The following is an 18,492-nucleotide window of genomic DNA, read 5'->3' on the forward strand; positions in this document are numbered from 1 at the left end:
TGCTCCTGGAAAAGGGCCTGGTACTTCCACTTAAAAAAACAAAAGCTACAGTGGATCTGTTCGCCCTCAGAAACTTTAAGCCCATATCTCAGCAGCCTTTTCCATTCACACAAATCTTGAAATATTTCTTTAGAAGACATTGTCAGTTTATTTGGAAACTCATCTACTTTTAGAGGAGGTGTAAGTGGGCTTCAGGTCTGCTCATGGCACTGAATCTGCGCTAGTGCTAGTTTTAGATGACCTGAGGATAGTAATGGCAGCTTTGGTTGTTCTTGATCTATCAGCTGCCTTTGACACGGTTAATCATAAGATCCTGATCTCAAGATTGATGGAGATTGGGGTGAGGGGTCGAGCACTTGGCTGGATTCAATCCTATCTAGAAGATAAAACACAAGCGATACTACCCCCCTTTTCGCTTTGTGTTTAAAGCAGTAGAACATACGGTGACTCAGGGCTCAGCGTAAGCCCAAACCTCTTTAACAGTTATCTGCACTGTTAAACTTGCCATCCTTAGCGTGGTTTCCCCTGACTTTGTTGCCTCTACCTCCTGCATTTTTTGACACTGTGTTGGAATTTGTTTTTGCTGGTTTAGATGCTTTGGGCACTTTGCCACTGCTGATCAGTGCCAAAGTGCAAGTGCTAGCTGGGTAAATTGTTATTGTGATTGGTTGTCCATGATTGGCATATTTGTATTACCAGTAGGTCCCTAGTAAAGTGCACTGAGTGTGCCAGGGCTAGTAATTCAAATGCTACTAGTGGGCTTGCAGCACTAAATTGTGCCACCCACGCACGTGAGTAGCCTTAAAATGATGTCTCAGGCCTGCCACTGCAGTGCCTGTGCGCAGTTTGTTAACTGCCATGTTGACCTGGCCAGTGTACCCACTTGCCAGGCCTGACACTTCTCTTTTCTTACACATTGGACACCCTTATGGTAGGCCCAAGGTACCCCCCTGGGCAGGGTGCAGTGTGTGTGTGAAAGGTAGGACATGTACTGATGTGGGTAACATGTCCTAATAGTGAAATACTGCCAATTCCGTTTTTCACTATTGAAAGGCTATCTTGCCCATAGGACAGAATGGGGAACGCTGTGCTGTTTACCTGCATATCTTCCCATGGGAGCAAGATAGAAAATTGGAGTCTGGTATCGCTGAACTCAGAATTGAATAACACATCTTTTAGGAAGGATGTTTTTTTAATTCTGTGTTTGAAAATAGCACATTTAGAAAGTGGCTACTTTCTTGTTCAACCTCTGTGTGCCTCTGCCTGTTTGTGGATTGACTGTCTGGTTTGTGTCCCCTGCTTGAAGAAGGACTTTGCTGTGTGCTGTGTCCATCTGAAGAAAGGCCTCCAAGGGTCTGAGTAGAGCTGGCCTCCTGTTTCTGAAGTCCTAGCCACAAAAGGACTTCATCCCCAGCTTCCCTGAACGTCCTTGCTGGGTGTTCCAGTCTTCCAGGAGGGCCTGTAACTGTGTGTGAGGCCTTTTTGCTGTTGGGAGCTGGAAGCGCGACGCAACGAGAGAGAAGTGTGACGCCACTGCAGCAGCCACTGTTGCATCATCGAAGAAGCGCATCGCCGCTGTTGCTGTTCGCCGTTGCACCACCAGAGAAGTGTGCTGCCGCCACAGAAGGTGCCGTCGCATCACCAGAGAAGCGCGTCGCAGGGCCGTCGCAACGCTGAGGAAGTGCGCCGCCGCTGATTGCCGCCGCAACACCGGAGAAGCATGTCGCAGCTGCCGAGGGTGTCGTTGCATCACCGGAGAAGCGTGTTGCAGGGCCTGTCGCGGCTCAGAAAACCACAGAGTTCGCCGCACGGCCATCCGGAGTTCACGCATCGCCTCCACGTTGTCGCATCGCACCGGATCGTCGCAACGCATCAAGGCGCCATCTTGCCACATCAGAACCGGAGCGCAGGACGAATCGACGCATCGCCTTCTCTGCACCCCTTTTGTTTGTTTTGTGTTACGCATCCTAGGTATTTTGAGATTAAAGTGTTGCATTTATCACCTACAAGTTTATTTTTGCAACAACCCTTTTTAAAGACATTCTACTGAGTATCTGCATGTTGTAATTTTGTCATTTTGGTCTTGTTTACTTTAGATAAAGATATTTTATTTTTCTAAACTGGTGTGGTGTCCATTTGTGGTGTTTTCACTGTGTCACTGTGAGTGTTGGTACAAATACTTTACACATTGCCTTTGGGATAAGCCTGTCTGCTCGTGCCAAGCTACCAAGGGGGTGAGCAGGGGTTATCTAAAGTGTGTATCCCCCTTATCCTGACTAGAAGCAAGGGTCCCTATTTGGTCAAAGGTACCTACCTCTGCCAACTAGAGACCCCCATTTCTAACATGCACCTTATTGCAGCTCTCTCCAGATCATATGACATTAGCACATCGATTACACGGATGATAGTGGATTCTTACCATGGATAACTAGCAGCTAGAGTTACTGGATACGTTTCATAAATGCTTCCAAGACATCTCAATCTGGTTGAGCAACAACTCCTTGAAGTTTAATGAAGACAAAATGGAAATTCTGTGCTGTTCCACGGGTAAGCCAGCAGCTGGGCTACGTTCTAACTTTTGGCCTTGAATGAATGGTAGCCCTTAAGCATCGTCTGGAGTACGCACCTTAGGGGTTTATTTCGATAACCTCTCTCTAGACGTCCATGTTAGTAAGACTGCCGCGATTTGTTTTGCCCTGCTTCGCTATCTCTGGAAAGTTTTGCCTTTTCTTCCATCGTCGGTAAGAGCACTGGTGGAGCACAGTACGATCCTGAGCAGACTTGATAATTGTAATGCTCTTCTGCTAGGCTCTGCCTGCTACGGCCAGTCCAGCCCTGCTCCTAACATTTACTCAAACTTTCTCAGTCAGGGCCGCTCAACTCTGGAACAGCCTCCCGCCTTCCCGAAGAGCACATGAAGATCTGCTCTTCTTTACAAACTAGCCCCTTCTTTGTATAATTTCTGTTATGGCAAAGGCATCGAACAGGCTTTTCTAGGAGGCAACTGCCAGGATACCTATGTGGTCTCAGTTCTGCTTTATAAATACTAGCTCATTCTTTCTGTGGGGAATGCAGTAACAGGACGTTGTGCAGGCCAGTGCTGAACTTGAACTTGTTGCCAGTGGGGAGCACCAGCACTGTTTTATAGGGATGAGCACTTATCAGTCCTCATCAGTCATTTAGCAGGAGGGGGAAAACATATAGAGGAGAAAGAAAGAGAAAGACGGAAAAAACACTGACATGAAGGGAGACAACAGGAACTTCTAGGCGTGAAATCAAGGGGCAGGGCGTGTCTCACAGTGGAATAAAGATGCATGAGTTGAATTTAAGAGACCGCACAGCCTTGGTATTCGCGCGCAGACATTTAATAGTGCTGGCAGCGTGCTTCTGAGCAGAGCTTTGGTCACCAGCACTCACTCTTACACACATGGGCGTCCGCGGGTGGGCCAAGGAGGGGCGCTTGCCCCCCTGAAGCGCCCCCCTGCGGCCATCCATGTTTTTACGGACGCCTTTTGTCCGTAATTCCGGGCCCTGCAGGGAGTAGAGGTGTTCCCTGCCAGAGGCCTCAACTCCCTGATGGGGCGCCTAGCACTCCTCCTCGCAGCCCCTCCCGCCCATTGTCATTCTGTCTGTGGCTGATTATCACAAACAGAATGACAATGGCCAGTTTGAGCTGCGCACCACAAGCACGAGTGGTTAGGTCTGGACACCAAGACCTCCTTTTAACACTGTGTAGCCTGAGAGCAAGGGGTCTTCTGAATGAAGTTCTGGGGGGAGTCGATGCATTATCCTCCCAAGTCAAAAATTGAGGTTGCAGCATAGCCCGGATTTCAGATCCCACTAAAACGTACACAGACTCTTATCAATAGCATATCTATCTGCCAGTATGCACCCTATCATGTCTGGCAGGACGTCCCGACCCTGTGTTTCACTGCCTCATATCCCCCTGTCCCACTCCCCCCGCTCAGTGCCTTATATCCCTCTGTACCCCACACCTTGCGCTCACTGCCACAACATATCCCTCTGTACCCCACACCTCGTGCTCACTGCCACAACATATCCCTCTGTACCCCGCACCTCGCGCTCACTGCCACATATCCCTCTGTATCCCACAGCTCAGACTCACTGCCTAATCGCTCGCTTTACCCTGCCATTCATCTTCTATGTGTTCTCTCCCCTTCCACTCGTTCTACCTCTGTTCACCCCTTACTTCTTTTAGTACCTTACTCCTTTCTCAATACCTCTACTTCTTTTCCTCTTCCGTAACATCTCTCTGACACATCTCTGCACTTCCTTTATATCAACGCACCCCTCTACCTCACCTGTCTACCTCACTTTATTATTCCCTCATCCTCATCTGTCTCTACCTGTCTCAGACACACCTCTCCCTCTCTCTACCTGGCCCTCTCACGTTCTAAGACTGCGTTATTCTCCCCTCTCCAGCTTTGATTTACCTGCCTCTGCTACTGAATCTTTTTCTTCTACACCTCACATCTTTGTCTACCCTTCACCCCTCGCTACCCTTCTGTATGTCTCACTACGGTCTTTACCCGACCCACCTTTCAGTGCCTCTTCCCATTTCGCCTCCCTCTCTCACACGGCTCTCCTAGCATGCATCTGTTTCTCCCCTCACCACCATGCCTGCCTCTACCCCTCCTTACCTTTCTAACAAACCTTTGACCCAGTCCTGAGGCGGAAGCCGGGAGCTGGAGGTACTCGAAAAATTTTAAAATTGAATAGTCCCACTATTTCCTTGCTTTGTGTGGTGTCACTGTTTTCTGTGTTTTTTAAAGATTACAACACTCACCTAAGCGCCTCATTGCTTCAGCGCACAGCTGCCCTTGAGCTGACGCGCCCACCTCGCGCTTCTCAGCTGCCGCCAATCTCCCAGGCGTGCGCGCTGACTCCGCCCCCTTCAGGCCACGCCCCCTGCTGGCCATACTTAAACCGCTGACTCCCAGCGGCAACAAACAAACCTTTGACCCAGTCCTGAGGCGGAAGACGGGAGCTGGAGGTACTCGAAAAATTTTAAAATTGAATAGTCCCACTATTTCCTTGCTTTGTGTGGTGTCACTGTTTTCTGTGTTTTTTAAAGATTACAACACTCACCTAAGCGCCTCATTGCTTCAGCGCACAGCTGCCCTTGAGCTGACGCGCCCACCTCGCGCTTCTCAGCTGCCGCCAATCTCCCAGGCGTGCGCGCTGACTCCGCCCCCTTCAGGCCACGCCCCCTCCCTCCCTTGATATGTGCCTGTATAGGAAGCGCAGCGGACGAGCGCAGCGGGAGCGCCGTTTGCGCGCCGAAGGCGCGCCTAAGGCAAGCCCGTCTGCGCCCGTCATCGCCAAGTCATCGCCTCTCGCCAGACCCCCTGGCCAAATATCATCACCATTCCTTGCCTATGACAGTAAGACGCTTCATAGCTGGAACCCCGGAAGATCCTGCGTAAACATTACAGGTAAGCCTGGTCTTACCTGCCTACAATGCCAAACCTGCAGTTTCTCCACCATCAAACCCCACGCCGTCCGACAGTTTCTAGGTCCGGACATAACCACCTCCATCACGATACTCCACCTCAATGTCAGATCACTAGTTAAACACCACCTAGAGGTTAACACTCTAATACTGGATGAAAATCCAGACATCCTCTTCCTCTGCGAAACATGGCTTTGCGATGGCACCTCCACCATTCCCAATCTTACTCTACCAGACGACTACCGGATGTCGGCCATTAACAGAAAGGGTAGAGGAGGCGGTCTCGCTATAATCCACAAAAAAACGCTCTCTTGTTCTTTTGTCAGGGAAAATCTGGTAGACTCTGAATGCGCCAACTTCAAAATTACCATAACTCCCAACTTCACCGTGTCGGGTCTCTACATCTACCGCCCACCTGGCCCCTCCTCAAAATTCATTGAGGCCCTCCTTGACTCAACAACCTCTTTAATCACCAAAAACCCCAATTTCACCATTCTGGGAGACCTTAATCTCCACTTCGATCTACTTAATGACTTCACGATCAATACGCTCCTTGCAGATCTCTCTGCACTGCAACTCAACCCCTTCATCTCCACTTCAACTCACTTAGCCGGCCACATCCTAGACCCAGTCTTCTCCAACTTAGAAGAACTCACCTCAGAACCACCCCTTCCTATGGGATGGACAGATCATTCCCTTATTAAATTAGCCATTCCGGTCAACAAAAGCAGGCACAACACGGCACCGACCAGCCGTTTAAAAAGACCGTGGCATAAACTGTCTCATGATGACCTACACAAGACATTAGGGGATTTTCACCCTGACTCTAACGCTGACATCAACACTATCTACAGCTCGTTTCACGAGTGGATTACGGGCGGACTAGACAGTCTTATCCCTGCTAAATGGACAAAAGGTCGTAACTCGCCATCGAACCCCTGGTACAACGACACACTCAAAAATCTACGAAAAGAGTGTAAAAAGGCAGAACGCCTTTGGCGTAGGGAATACAATAAAGAAGACAAAACTAAATACCTTCTGCTACAAAAAACGTATCATAAAGCCATCCGTGCTGCGCGGACCGCCTTCTACGCCGACAAAATTGAAACTAGTCCCACCCCCGCGAAAGAAATTTTCAAACTCGTACAAGAACTACAGAGCAGCAAAACACCCCCCCCCTATGATCTCCTCTGAGCAACAGTGCGAAGAACTTGCTAAGTTCTTCGTTGACAAAGTGCAGAAAATCTACACCTCCTTCCCCCAGCATGACCCTAATACCATCAGCTATCCCTCCGCTTCTCTTAGCTACTCGACCTTGACCCACATCCCAGAAATTTCCAAAGACACTCTTATTAAACTTTGCAATAAAATCAAATCTGGCTCCCCCGCAGACCCTATGCGCCCGTCTCAATTCCTAGATTCAATCGACTTCTTCCTACCAGCGTTAACCGCCATCCTGAACCTCTCCTTTACTTCAGCGTGTGTACCATCTGCCTGGAAGCAAGCGTGGGTTTCGCCTATCATCAAGAAACCCACCCTAGATCCATCTAAACCGGAGAACTTTCGTCCAATCTCCCTGTTTCCATGGCTCTCCAAACTCGCTGAAGCGCATGTTAACAGCGCTCTATCCCAACATATGGTCAAAAACAACATCCTGGACCCATCACAAAATGGGTTCAGACCAGGCCATAGCACTGAGTCTGCTCTTTTAGCCACCACAGAGCACCTCCGGACGATCTTGGATGCCGGTCAAGGTGCTGCGCTGATCCTTCTGGATCTCAGCGCGGCCTTTGACACGGTATCCCATGTCATCCTTCTTAAACGTCTGGAGACCTTTGGAGTAACGGGCCATGCCTTGGAGTGGTTCAGATCCTTCCCCGAAAACAGGTCCTTCCGAGTCTCTGCCCCCCCTTTTCTATCTAAACCCCACCCTATTGAACAGGGAGTCCCGCAGGGCTCTGCGCTAAGCCCCTCTCTTTTTAATCTTTATGTTCAGCCTCTAGCGGCAGTAGCCAAAGAATGGGGCTTGACATTGGTATCGTACGCTGACGATACACAACTGGTCATCGCCTTCTCAGACGGACCTTCCAACCGTTCCTCTAATTTCAAAAACGGACTCTCTGCGGTCGCCCAATGGATGACCACAAACTGTTTACAACTCAACGGCGGAAAAACAGAGGTGCTTCTCCTTGGCAAAAACACCAGCCTTTGGAATGAGCACTGGTGGCCATCCTCACTTGGTACCATCCCTCCCCCCAAAACCCTAGTGAAAAACTTGGGTGTCTGGATGGACGACTCACTCAACTTTCGAGCTCACACCAAGAAAGTTGCCGGCACCTGCATTGGCTTACTGAGAAGCCTTAGCCACATACTAGACTTCTTTGACGCAAAGACCCGCCAACTCATCATCCAAGCCACCATCCTCTCGCGTCTAGACTATGCCAATGTACTCCTTCTTGGCGCCAACAAATGTGAGTTAGCACGACTCCAACGCGTGCAGAACTCGGCCGCTAGAACTCTGGTCGGCCTTCCCCGCAGATGCTCAGCCAGAGCAACCATCAGTAAACTGCATTGGCTTCCGGTTGACTCCAGAATCAAGTTTAAGACCCTCATCATGACCTTCAAAATTCTCAAACTTAACACTCCCCCTCTGCTTCAACCCCTTCTCACTCCCTATGCGCCGTCACGGAACCTAAGATCTTCCAACCAAAACCTTCTCTGCGTCCCACGCATAAAACTCTGCCGCATGGGTGGACGCTCCTTTAGGTTCCTGGGAGCCAAGATGTGGAACGAACTACCACATCATATTCGCGCGATAGACAACCTATCTGCTTTTCGGAAGGCAGTGAAAACTCTTCTATTCCCTTGCCTGTAACTTTCCTCTGTCCTCGGACCCTTTAGCTCAGGATCGGATCTGGGTTTCAGCGCCGGGACGCCTCATTGCCGGGGCAGCTGTAGCGCTTCACCAAAACATTAAGATAAGATAAGATAACCAGCCTTACTTTCTACCTTCTTGTTATTCCTGGCAGTGAACTTTTCATTTCACCCCTCCAGTTGTATTACCTACGCATTCAAATTGAGTAGGTCATTGCTGTGCTCCCAACCCGACATCGAGACCCAGTCCCCTAGCCTCTCAACATGCCCAGATATAACAACAAGCATTCGCATAGCCAATAGGTCTCGCCTTTGGGACCTGCTGCAGAACTAAATACTTATAAGGTCCCAAAGGCGAGACCTCTTGGCTATGCCAATGCTTGTTTTTCTCAGCTTGGCCTGAGCATTACCCATCCTGATTGTCTGCCATTTTAGCCCCGCCCCTATTGATTAACATTAGCCACGCCCCTTCATTTGTCAGGTTAGCCCCCCCTGGAAAAATGCTTACACAAATTAAGTACTGGTGCAGGCTGCTGTTTAAATTGCATGTAATAGCAAGCCATTCAGTGAGGGTGGTTGATTGAAAGTTCTTAGGGGCATATCAGCAACAACCGGCGATAATTATCGCTAAGCACACTTAGAGCTAGGATAATTATCGCCGGCTAGCGTGGATTTTTATCGCTGAGATAGCGTGCTATTAGCAACGCTTATCTCAAAAGCGATAAAAATCCTAGCGCTAACTGCCAAACGTGAGAGTATCGCTGGAAACCCAGCGATAATCCCACAAAGTTTGGCGATAGCTTGCTGATAGGGCCTCACATACTTAGCCATGATATCCACCTTCCATGGGATATCATGGCTAAGTCAGTTTCAAAGCAGGCGTAAGGAAAGTAGCGATAACTGAGGTTATAGCTACTTTTCTTGTCGCTATGCTGCTTTGCGTGAGGCTTGATAATAGGAGAAATGTCACTTAGCGACATTTCTCCCATTATCCTGGGGAGGAACGCCCACTTTGCATCTAATTAGAGATGCAAAGATGGGCGTTAGGAATTCAGGCGCTAAGGCAAGGTTTCACGCGATAGCGTGACCTTGCTAATATAGCGATAAAATGATCTCCGCTTATCGGCTGAAAACGGCCGCAAAAGCAGCGATAATTTTATATCGCCGCCTTGTAGATATGCCCCATAGTTTTTTTGTCTATTAAAGTGTTAGAAATGTCATGTCTGTGCTCAATGGCCGAGCACACATTAGACAGAAAAGCTTTTAGAATATCTCTTCGGGGGTCATCAGCCGCGTGTACGGATGCTGAGAGATGGTCGTTTGGAAGATTCATACCACAGATTTTCTTCAGTAATTTTAGTCGTGGCGGCATCAGGAGCATAATTTCAAAAATTAAATGCTGGGCGGATTAATAAATCAACTGTGTCTCACCACAGCTGGAAGGATAGCTAGCTAGAAAGTTGAGCGTTGGGTGCGTCAGGTCACAGACTGGCTGCCCTTGGTGCTAGAAATCTCCTTGTTGTGCCAGTCTAGGGCCCCACGCTGGGTGCAGCGCCCATTGGGCTCAAAGGGCTTCGGCCCTCCGCCCCCTAACCCCGTCGTGTGTGTCGGCCCGGGACGAGACAGCAGCTCCCGGGCACACACAGACAGTTTTTGAGCTGCTGTGGGCTGGCTGGTCTGCCGCCCGTCCTATTGCAACCGCACCCGAGTACTTCACAGGTCCTTAAAAGACAATGTTCTTGATAACGAACTTTGTTCTTCTCTCACCCCTTCCTAGAGCCTTCTCCTTGCTGGGAGTTCCAGTCTTCCAGGAGGGCCTTTAACTGTGTGTGAGGCCTTTTTGCTGTTGGGAGCTGGAAGCGCGACGCAACGAGAGAGAAGTGTGACGCCACTGCAGCAGCCACTGTCGCATCATCGAGGAAGTGCATCGCCGCTGTTGCTGTTCGCCGTTGCACCACCAGAGAAGTGTTTTGCAGGGCCGTCGCAACGCTGAGGAAGTGCGCCGCCGCTGATTGCCGCCGCAACATCGGAGAAGCGTGTCGCAGCTGCCGAGGGTGTCGTTGCATCACCGGAGAAGCGTGTTGCAGGGCCTGTCGCAGCTCAGAAAACCACAGAGTTCGCCGCACGGCCGTCCGAAGTTCACGCATCGCCTCCACGTTGTCGCATCGCACCGGATCGTCGCAACGCCACAGAAGGTGCCGTCGCATCACCGGAGAAGCGTGTCGCAGGGCCGTCGCAACGCTGAGGAAGTGCACCGCCGCTGATTGCCGCCGCAACATCGGAGAAGCGTGTCGCAGCTGCCGAGGGTGTCGTTGCATCACCGGAGAAGCGTGTTGCAGGGCCTGTCGCGGCTCAGAAAACCACAGAGTTCGCCGCACGGCCGTCCGGAGTTCACGCATCGCCTCCACGTTGTCGCATCGCACCGGATCGTCGCAACGCATCAAGGCGCCATCTTGCCACATCAGAACCGGAGCGCAGGAAGAATCGACGCATCGCCTTCTCTGCACCCCTTTTGTTTGTTTTGTGTTACGCATCCTAGGTATTTTGAGATTAAAGTGTTGCATTTATCACCTACAAGTTTATTTTTGCAACAACCCTTTTTAAAGACATTCTACTGAGTATCTGCATGTTGGAATTTTGTCATTTTGGTCTTGTTTAGTTTAGATAAAGATATTTTATTTTTCTAAACTGGTGTGGTGTCCATTTGTGGTGTTTTCACTGTGTCACTGTGAGTGTTGGTACAAATACTTTACACATTGCCTTTGGGATAAGCCTGTCTGCTCGTGCCAAGCTACCAAGGGGGTGAGCAGGGGTTATCTAAAGTGTGTATCCCCCTTATCCTGACTAGAAGCAAGGGTCCCTATTTTGTCAAAGGTACCTACCTCTGCCAACTAGAGACCCCCATTTCTAACATGCACCTTATTGCAGCTCTCTCCAGATCATATGACATTAGCACATCGATTACACGGATGATAGTTGATTCTTACCATGGATAACTAGCAGCTAGAGTTACTGGATACGTTTCATAAATGTTTGCGAGACATCTCAATCTGGTTGAGCAACAACTCCTTGAAGTTTTATGAAGACAAAATGGAAATTCTGTGCTGTTCCACGGGTAAGCCAGCAGCTGGGCTACGTTCTAACTTTTGGCCTTGAATGAATGGTAGCCCTTAAGCATCGTCTGGAGTACGCACCTTAGGGGTTTATTTCGATAACAATCTCTCTCTAGACGTCCATGTTAGTAAGACTGCCGCGATTTGTTTTGCCCTGCTTCGCTATCTCTGGAAAGTTTTGCCTTTTCTTCCATCGTCGGTAAGAGCACTGGTGGAGCACAGTATGATCCTGAGCAGACTTGATAATTGTAATGCTCTTCTGCTAGGCTCTGCCTGCTACGGCCAGTCCAGCCCTGCTCCTAACATTTACTCAAACTTTCTCAGTCAGGGCCGCTCAACTCTGGAACAGCCTCCCGCCTTCCCGAAGAGCACATGAAGATCTGCTCTTCTTTACAAACTAGCCCCTTCTTTGTATAATTTCTGTTATGGCAAAGGCATCGAACAGGCTTTTCTAGGAGGCAACAGCCAGGATACCTATGTGGTCTCAGTTCTGCTTTATAAATACTAGCTCATTCTTTCTGTGGGGAATGCAGTAACAGGACGTTGTGCAGGCCAGTGCTGAACTTGAACTTTTTGCCAGTGGGGAGCACCAGCACTGTTTTATAGGGATGAGCACTTATCAGTCCTCATCAGTCATTTAGCAGGAGGGGGAAAACATATATAGGAGAAAGAAAGAGAAAGACGGAAAAACCACTGACATGAAGGGAGACAACAGGAACTTCTAGGAGTGAAATCAAGGGGCAGGGCGTGTCTCACAGTGGAATAAAGATGCATGAGTTGAATTTAAGAGACCGCACAGCCTTGGTATTCGCGCGCAGACATTTAATAGTGCTGGCAGCGTGCTTCTGAGCAGAGCTTTGGTCACCAGCACTCACTCTTACACACATGGGCGTCCGCGGGTGGGCCAAGGAGGGGCGCTTGCCCCCCTGGGGCGCCCCCCTGTGGCCATCCATGTTTTTACGGACGCCTTTTGTCCGTAATTCCGGGCCCTGCAGGGAGTAGAGGTGTTCCCTGCCAGAGGCCTCAACTCCCTGATGGGGCGCCTAGCACTCCTCCTCGCAGCCCCTCCCGCCCATTGTCATTCTGTCTGTGGCTGATTATCACAAACAGAATGACAATGGCCAGTTTGAGCTGCGCACCACAAGCACGAGTGGTTAGGTCTGGACACCAAGACCTCCTTTTAACACTGTGTAGCCTGAGAGCAAGGGGTCTTCTGAATGAAGTTCTGGGGGGAGTCGATGCATTATCCTCCCAAGTCAAAAATTGAGGTTGCAGCATAGCCCGGATTTCAGATCCCACTAAAACGTACACAGACTCTTATCAATAGCATATCTATCTGCCAGTATGCACCCTATCATGTCTGGCAGGACGTCCCGACCCTGTGTTTCACTGCCTCATATCCCCCTGTCCCACTCCCCCCGCTCAGTGCCTTATATCCCTCTGTACCCCACACCTTGCGCTCACTGCCACAACATATCCCTCTGTACCCCACACCTCGTGCTCACTGCCACAACATATCCCTCTGTACCCCGCACCTCGCGCTCACTGCCACATATCCCTCTGTATCCCACACCTCAGACTCACTGCCTAATCGCTCACTTTACCCTGCCATTCATCTTCTACGTGTTCTCTCCCCTTCCACTCGTTCTACCTCTGTTCACCCCTTACTTCTTTTAGTACCTTACTCCTTTCTCAATACCTCTACTTCTTTTCCTCTTCCGTAACATCTCTCTGACACATCTCTGCACTTCCTTTATATCAACGCACCCCTCTACCTCACCTGTCTACCTCACTTTATTATTCCCTCATCCTCATCTGTCTCTACCTGTCTCAGACACACCTCTCCCTCTCTCTACCTGGCCCTCTCACGTTCTAAGACTGCGTTATTCTCCCCTCTCCAGCTTTGATTTACCTGCCTCTACTCCTGAAACTTTTTCTTCTACACCTCACATCTTTGTCTACCCTTCACCCCTCGCTACCCTTCTGTTTGCCTCACTACGGTCTTTACCCGACCCACCTTTCAGTGCCTCTTCCCATTTCGCCTCCCTCCCTCACAGCGCTCTCCTAGCATGCATCTGTTTCTCCCTTCACCACCATGCCTGCCTCTACCCCTCCTTACCTTTCTAACCAGCCTAACTTTCTACCTTCTTGTTATTCCTGGTAGTGAACCTTTCATTTCACCCCTCCGGTTGTATTACCTACGCATTCAAATTGAGTAGGTCATTGCTGTGCTCCCAACCCGACATCGAGACCCAGTCCCCTAGCCTCTCAACATGCCCAGATATAACAACAAGCATTGGCATAGCCAATAGGTCTCGCCTTTGGGACCTGCTGCAGAACTAAATACTTATAAGGTCCCAAAGGCGAGACCTCTTGGCTATGCCAATGCTTGTTTTTCTCAGCTTGGCCTGAGCATTACCCATCCTGATTGTCTGCCATTTTAGCCCCGCCCCTATTGATTAACATTAGCCACGCCCCTTCATTTGTCAGGTTAGCCCCCCCTGGAAAAATGCTTACACAAATTAAGTACTGGTGCAGGCTGCTGTTTAAATTGCATGTAATAGCAAGCCATTCAGTGAGGGTGGTTGATTGAAAGTTCTTAGGGGCATATCAGCAACAACCGGCGATAATTATCGCTAAGCACACTTAGAGCTAGGATAATTATCGCCGGCTAGCGTGGATTTTTATCGCTGAGATAGCGTGCTATTAGCAACGCTTATCTCAAAAGCGATAAAAATCCTAGCGCTAACTGCCAAACGTGAGATTATCGCTGGAAACCCAGCGATAATCCCACGAAGTTTGGCGATAGCTTGCTGATAGGGCCTCACATACTTAGCCATGATATCCACCTTCCATGGGATATCATGGCGAAGTCAGTTACAAAGCAGGCGTAAGGAAAGTAGCGATAACTGAGGTTATAGCTACTTTTCTTGTCGCTATGCTGCTTTGCGTGAGGCTTGATAATAGGAGAAATGTCACTTTTCGACATTTCTCCCATTATCCTGGGGAGGAACGCCCACTTTGCATCTCATTAGAGATGCATAGATGGGTGTTAGGAATTCAGGCGCTAAGGCAAGGTTTCACGCGATAGCGTGACCTTGCTAATATAGCGATAAAATGATCTCCGCTTATCGGCTGAAAACGGCCGCAAAAGCAGCGATAATTTTATATCGCCGCCTTGTAGATATGCCCCATAGTTTTTTTGTCTATTAAAGTGTTAGAAATGTCATGTCTGTGCTCAATGGCCGAGCACACATTAGACAGAAAAGCTTTTAGAATATCTCTTCGGGGGTCATCAGCCGCGTGTACGGATGCTGAGAGATGGTCGTTTGGAAGATTCATACCACAGATTTTCTTCAGTAATTTTAGTCGTGGCGGCATCAGGAGCATAATTTCAACAATTAAATGCTGGGCGGATTAATAAATCAACCGTGTCTCACCACAGCTGGAAGGATAGCTAGCTAGAAAGTTGAGCGTTGGGTGCGTCAGGTCACAGACTGGCTGCCCTTGGAGCTAGAAATGTCCTTGTTGTGCCAGTCTAGGGCCACACGCTGGGTGCAGCGCCCATTGGGCTCAAAGAGCTTCGGCCCTCCGCCCCCTAACCCCGTCGTGTGTGTCGGCCCGGGACGAGACAGCAGCTCCCGGGCACACACAGACAGTTTTTGAGCTGCTGTGGGCTGGCTGGTCTGCCGCCCGTCCTATTGCAACCGCACCCGAGTACTTCACAGGTCCTTAAAAGACAATGTTCTTGATAACGAGACTTTGTTCTTCTCTCACCCCTTCCTAGAGCCATCTCCACTCTACCTATTGCTGGAAGAATTAATCCTCTCCCGAAATTTGTACTATCACCCCTCCTCTGGGTCGGATCACAGTTGCAGCTGCCCGGCACATGTACACTACTCATCCGATAGAATGACGTGCAAAGAAGAAATACTCCCGCCCTTGGGTGGATGCTCCTGGTCTTTGGACGCGCCCCTGTCCTCTCTGCTCTAGTGGTCAGGGGAACCTATGCCTGCTGGTGAATGTGTGCTTTGTCTCAGAAGAGTGTGCGTTCAGACGTGGATATCAGCATGGACATGTTGTTACCGGTGCAGTGTTTTCAAAAGTGCGCTCGTGCAGTGGTCTTATAATAGTATTACAGTCCTACATTACTTGCTCTCTGTCTCGGGCTTACAATCCAGCAGTCATACTCCAGCCCTCGCTTGCTCGTGTAAAATTGTGTCAGCAACACGACAAGCACGTTGCTGTCAGATCATTGCAGAAACCATCATTGTACATGCCTTGTTTGTGTTTATAGTGCACCCCTCTTTCACTGGACACATTAATCCTTCCAGAGGAGAGAAGGCAGGTTTGTGAACTGCCTGCAGCTATTTATGTTACAGCATGCCGGGGTGCAGGGTCGAGCCCACCTTACAGCATGTTATAAACGAACATTTGCGTGTACCATAATATTCATATTGTTATAATCATTTTGTAACACCCTTTCTTCAGCTCTCTCTCTCTATATCGATCTATCTCTATCTCTTTTCCTTCTTCACTCTCCCCCTCAAGATTTACAAGGATTACTGATTCTAGTGTAAAGGTTATCCCAAACTCATGGGAAAACACTATTGGACCGAACACCTTCACTCTGTGTCCACAGTTACCCCTTGTCTGAGTAGTACAGGTGAGTGATATAGCGCTTAGCTGCATTACCTGTGATGGGCATTCCATCTTACATTAAATCACCCTCTTGGTTCCTTGCACTTGTGTGTCTACCCAGTATGGGCACCTTATGCTGCTCCTCAGTGTAGCGGTGGTAGTGCTGTTGGCACTGCCATCAATGGGGCAGCTTGTGCTGTCCCTTGTGCTTCTGGCATCGTTTTCCTGCATGTGTGTCAAACAGTGTTGGCAGGTTTCTTAATTTTTGATAGGTGATGTCCTTTGCTATTGAACTTGTCTCTTAATGTTATTACTTCCTGTTGCAGAACCAGGTCTGCGGTTTTGTATTGTTTATCTGCAGAGGGCACTTCATTGATCGGCCCTCGCCTCAGCATGTTGTGGTTTGGACCACGAATATTTGGATCTTGCAACATGCAGGCCACACCCATGTGCACTTCAACTAGGAACTGCCCTGTCTGTGAAACTGAAAGAGTCAATGGGGTAACCTTGTGTCCTGTAAGTAGCGTCTCCTAAAATAGGGGACGTCCCCCTGAGCACAGCATAAAGCCCGAGTAGGGTATGTGTTTGTAGGATCAGTACACAATCCTTTATGTGTTGAACGAAAATAGCCGCTAGACTATATGTTAGTCCAATGATATTATCTATTCATATCATGAGGAATTATTCCAATAGGTATCCAAAATATGAATCCATTATTTCAGTGAACCTTGCCCAATGCATTTCGGTCCATTACAGACCTTCATCAGGGGACACAGCTCCAGAACAAATATAAAGGAATGAATCAGGGGGAAACCAAGAAAAACACAAAGTGTTTAGACAATTGCACGTCTGTATGGATGGTGAAAGAGCCTTAAAGTGAGAACATATAGGGCAAAAGAAATTGAAGAATTAGAAAAAGCAAATGCGTTATTCACACGTATAGATGGAGAGACTATATAAAAACGGTGGACCTTGGGGGAGAATAGAATACTTAAAAGTCACGAACGTAGTGCATGGTTCGGGCGAAAACCCTGATAGCGGAAGGCGTGTGTGTTAGTATCGAAGAAAATTGTGACAAGCGGCTATATATAGCGTCGTGAATGTGAGTGAATAAACAAGAAGAATAATGCTGATAGTCTTATTGAAAAAAAGCGTTCAAATGAAGCTGTGAATAATTAAGTGAAACAGTTCATGGACTGGCAAGCCCATGAGAATCGTGAATGTGAATCGAACGTGCACAAATAGTGAATAATATAATGGGCGGTGAAGAAGACAATCTGGTGTCTCTGTGTACTTACTTGTAGAAAATGCGCTGTTTACTGCCAAGTTCACCGAGTTTCAAAACGAGGACGGAGAACGCCTCCGTCTTATGAAAACAGTGTCATGGTTAGTGAAAGAGGACCGGTTAAATTGAGGGCGGTGGGCGCCATGTTGAGTATGGGGAAAAGTTAACCAGCCGGTAAAGAAAAGATAGGCGCAATGTGTGATGTGGCAGATAAACACATGATCATGTGAAAATTAATTGGAGTGATGCACATGTGAAAAAATGTGAAAAAAAGACTGGGATACCAATGAGGAAAATCAGTTGAAGGTGAAAAAGATGTAAGAAAATAAAATAAGAAAACTAAAACAACATAAACAAAGTAAAAGGAAAGATGTATGAATGGGAAAGGTAGAAAGTGTAAGCCATAAGTGGAAACGAAGGGTGAAAGATAAAGTGAGAAAATGATGTATCAGGTCGAACATAAAGGCTCTTCAACATTGTACAAAGAGAAATGAGGGTTACAGATAACACAGAAACTCCATCAAGGTCATTGAGTTCATGAGGCTTCATAGAGTTCAGAAATGTAATCCAATGATTTTCCCTTTGGAGTAAAGAGTTGTGAATGTCTCTTCCTTCAGTTTCTTTGACTATCTCAAAGACCATGAATTTTAGTTGGCTGATGTTATGTTGATGTTCAACAAAATGGGTGGCTACCGCAGGTTTTGCGTTCTTAGTTCGAATGTTACTTTTGTGTTCCAATATTCTGGTCTTGATTCTTCTCTCAGTTTTCCCCACTTAGACAAAACCACAGGGGCACTTAAGTAAATAAATAACATTGGTGGTATTGCACGTGGCATTGACTTTAAGGTTGATTTTCGTACCTTTCATAGGATGATTGATACATGCGCCGGTGATAATGTTATTGCAGTTGCTACAGTTGTAGCATGGTCTAGTCCCTTTATATGTGATGGAATGTGTCTCACTTGTGGGTTGAGTGAGTAGTTCTTTCAAGTTCTTGCCTCTCTTACATGCGAAGATAGGTTTCTCTACAAATAGACCCTTGAAATCGGGTTCCAGGGCTAATATGGGCTAATGTTTCTTAATGGTTTTTTGAAGCGATCACTCAT

At 48.3% G+C, this 18,492-nt stretch overlaps 1 long non-coding RNA gene across 1 annotated transcript in view; it reads right to left on the minus strand.

The window, feature by feature from the left end:
• LOC146829094 (uncharacterized) overlaps nucleotides 1-17,509 on the minus strand; it is a 128,916-nt gene extending 111,407 nt beyond the window's left edge. The window contains exon 1 of the long non-coding RNA XR_014962190.1: nucleotides 17,400-17,509. This is a non-coding gene — a long non-coding RNA (uncharacterized LOC146829094). The remainder of the gene's footprint in view (nucleotides 1-17,399) is intronic.
• Between the last annotated feature and the right edge of the window lie 983 nt (nucleotides 17,510-18,492).

The sequence above is a fragment of the Triturus cristatus genome, chromosome 5_2, assembly GCF_964204655.1.
Source record: "Triturus cristatus chromosome 5_2, aTriCri1.1, whole genome shotgun sequence".
In the NCBI taxonomy this organism is placed as follows: Eukaryota; Metazoa; Chordata; class Amphibia; order Caudata; family Salamandridae; genus Triturus; species Triturus cristatus.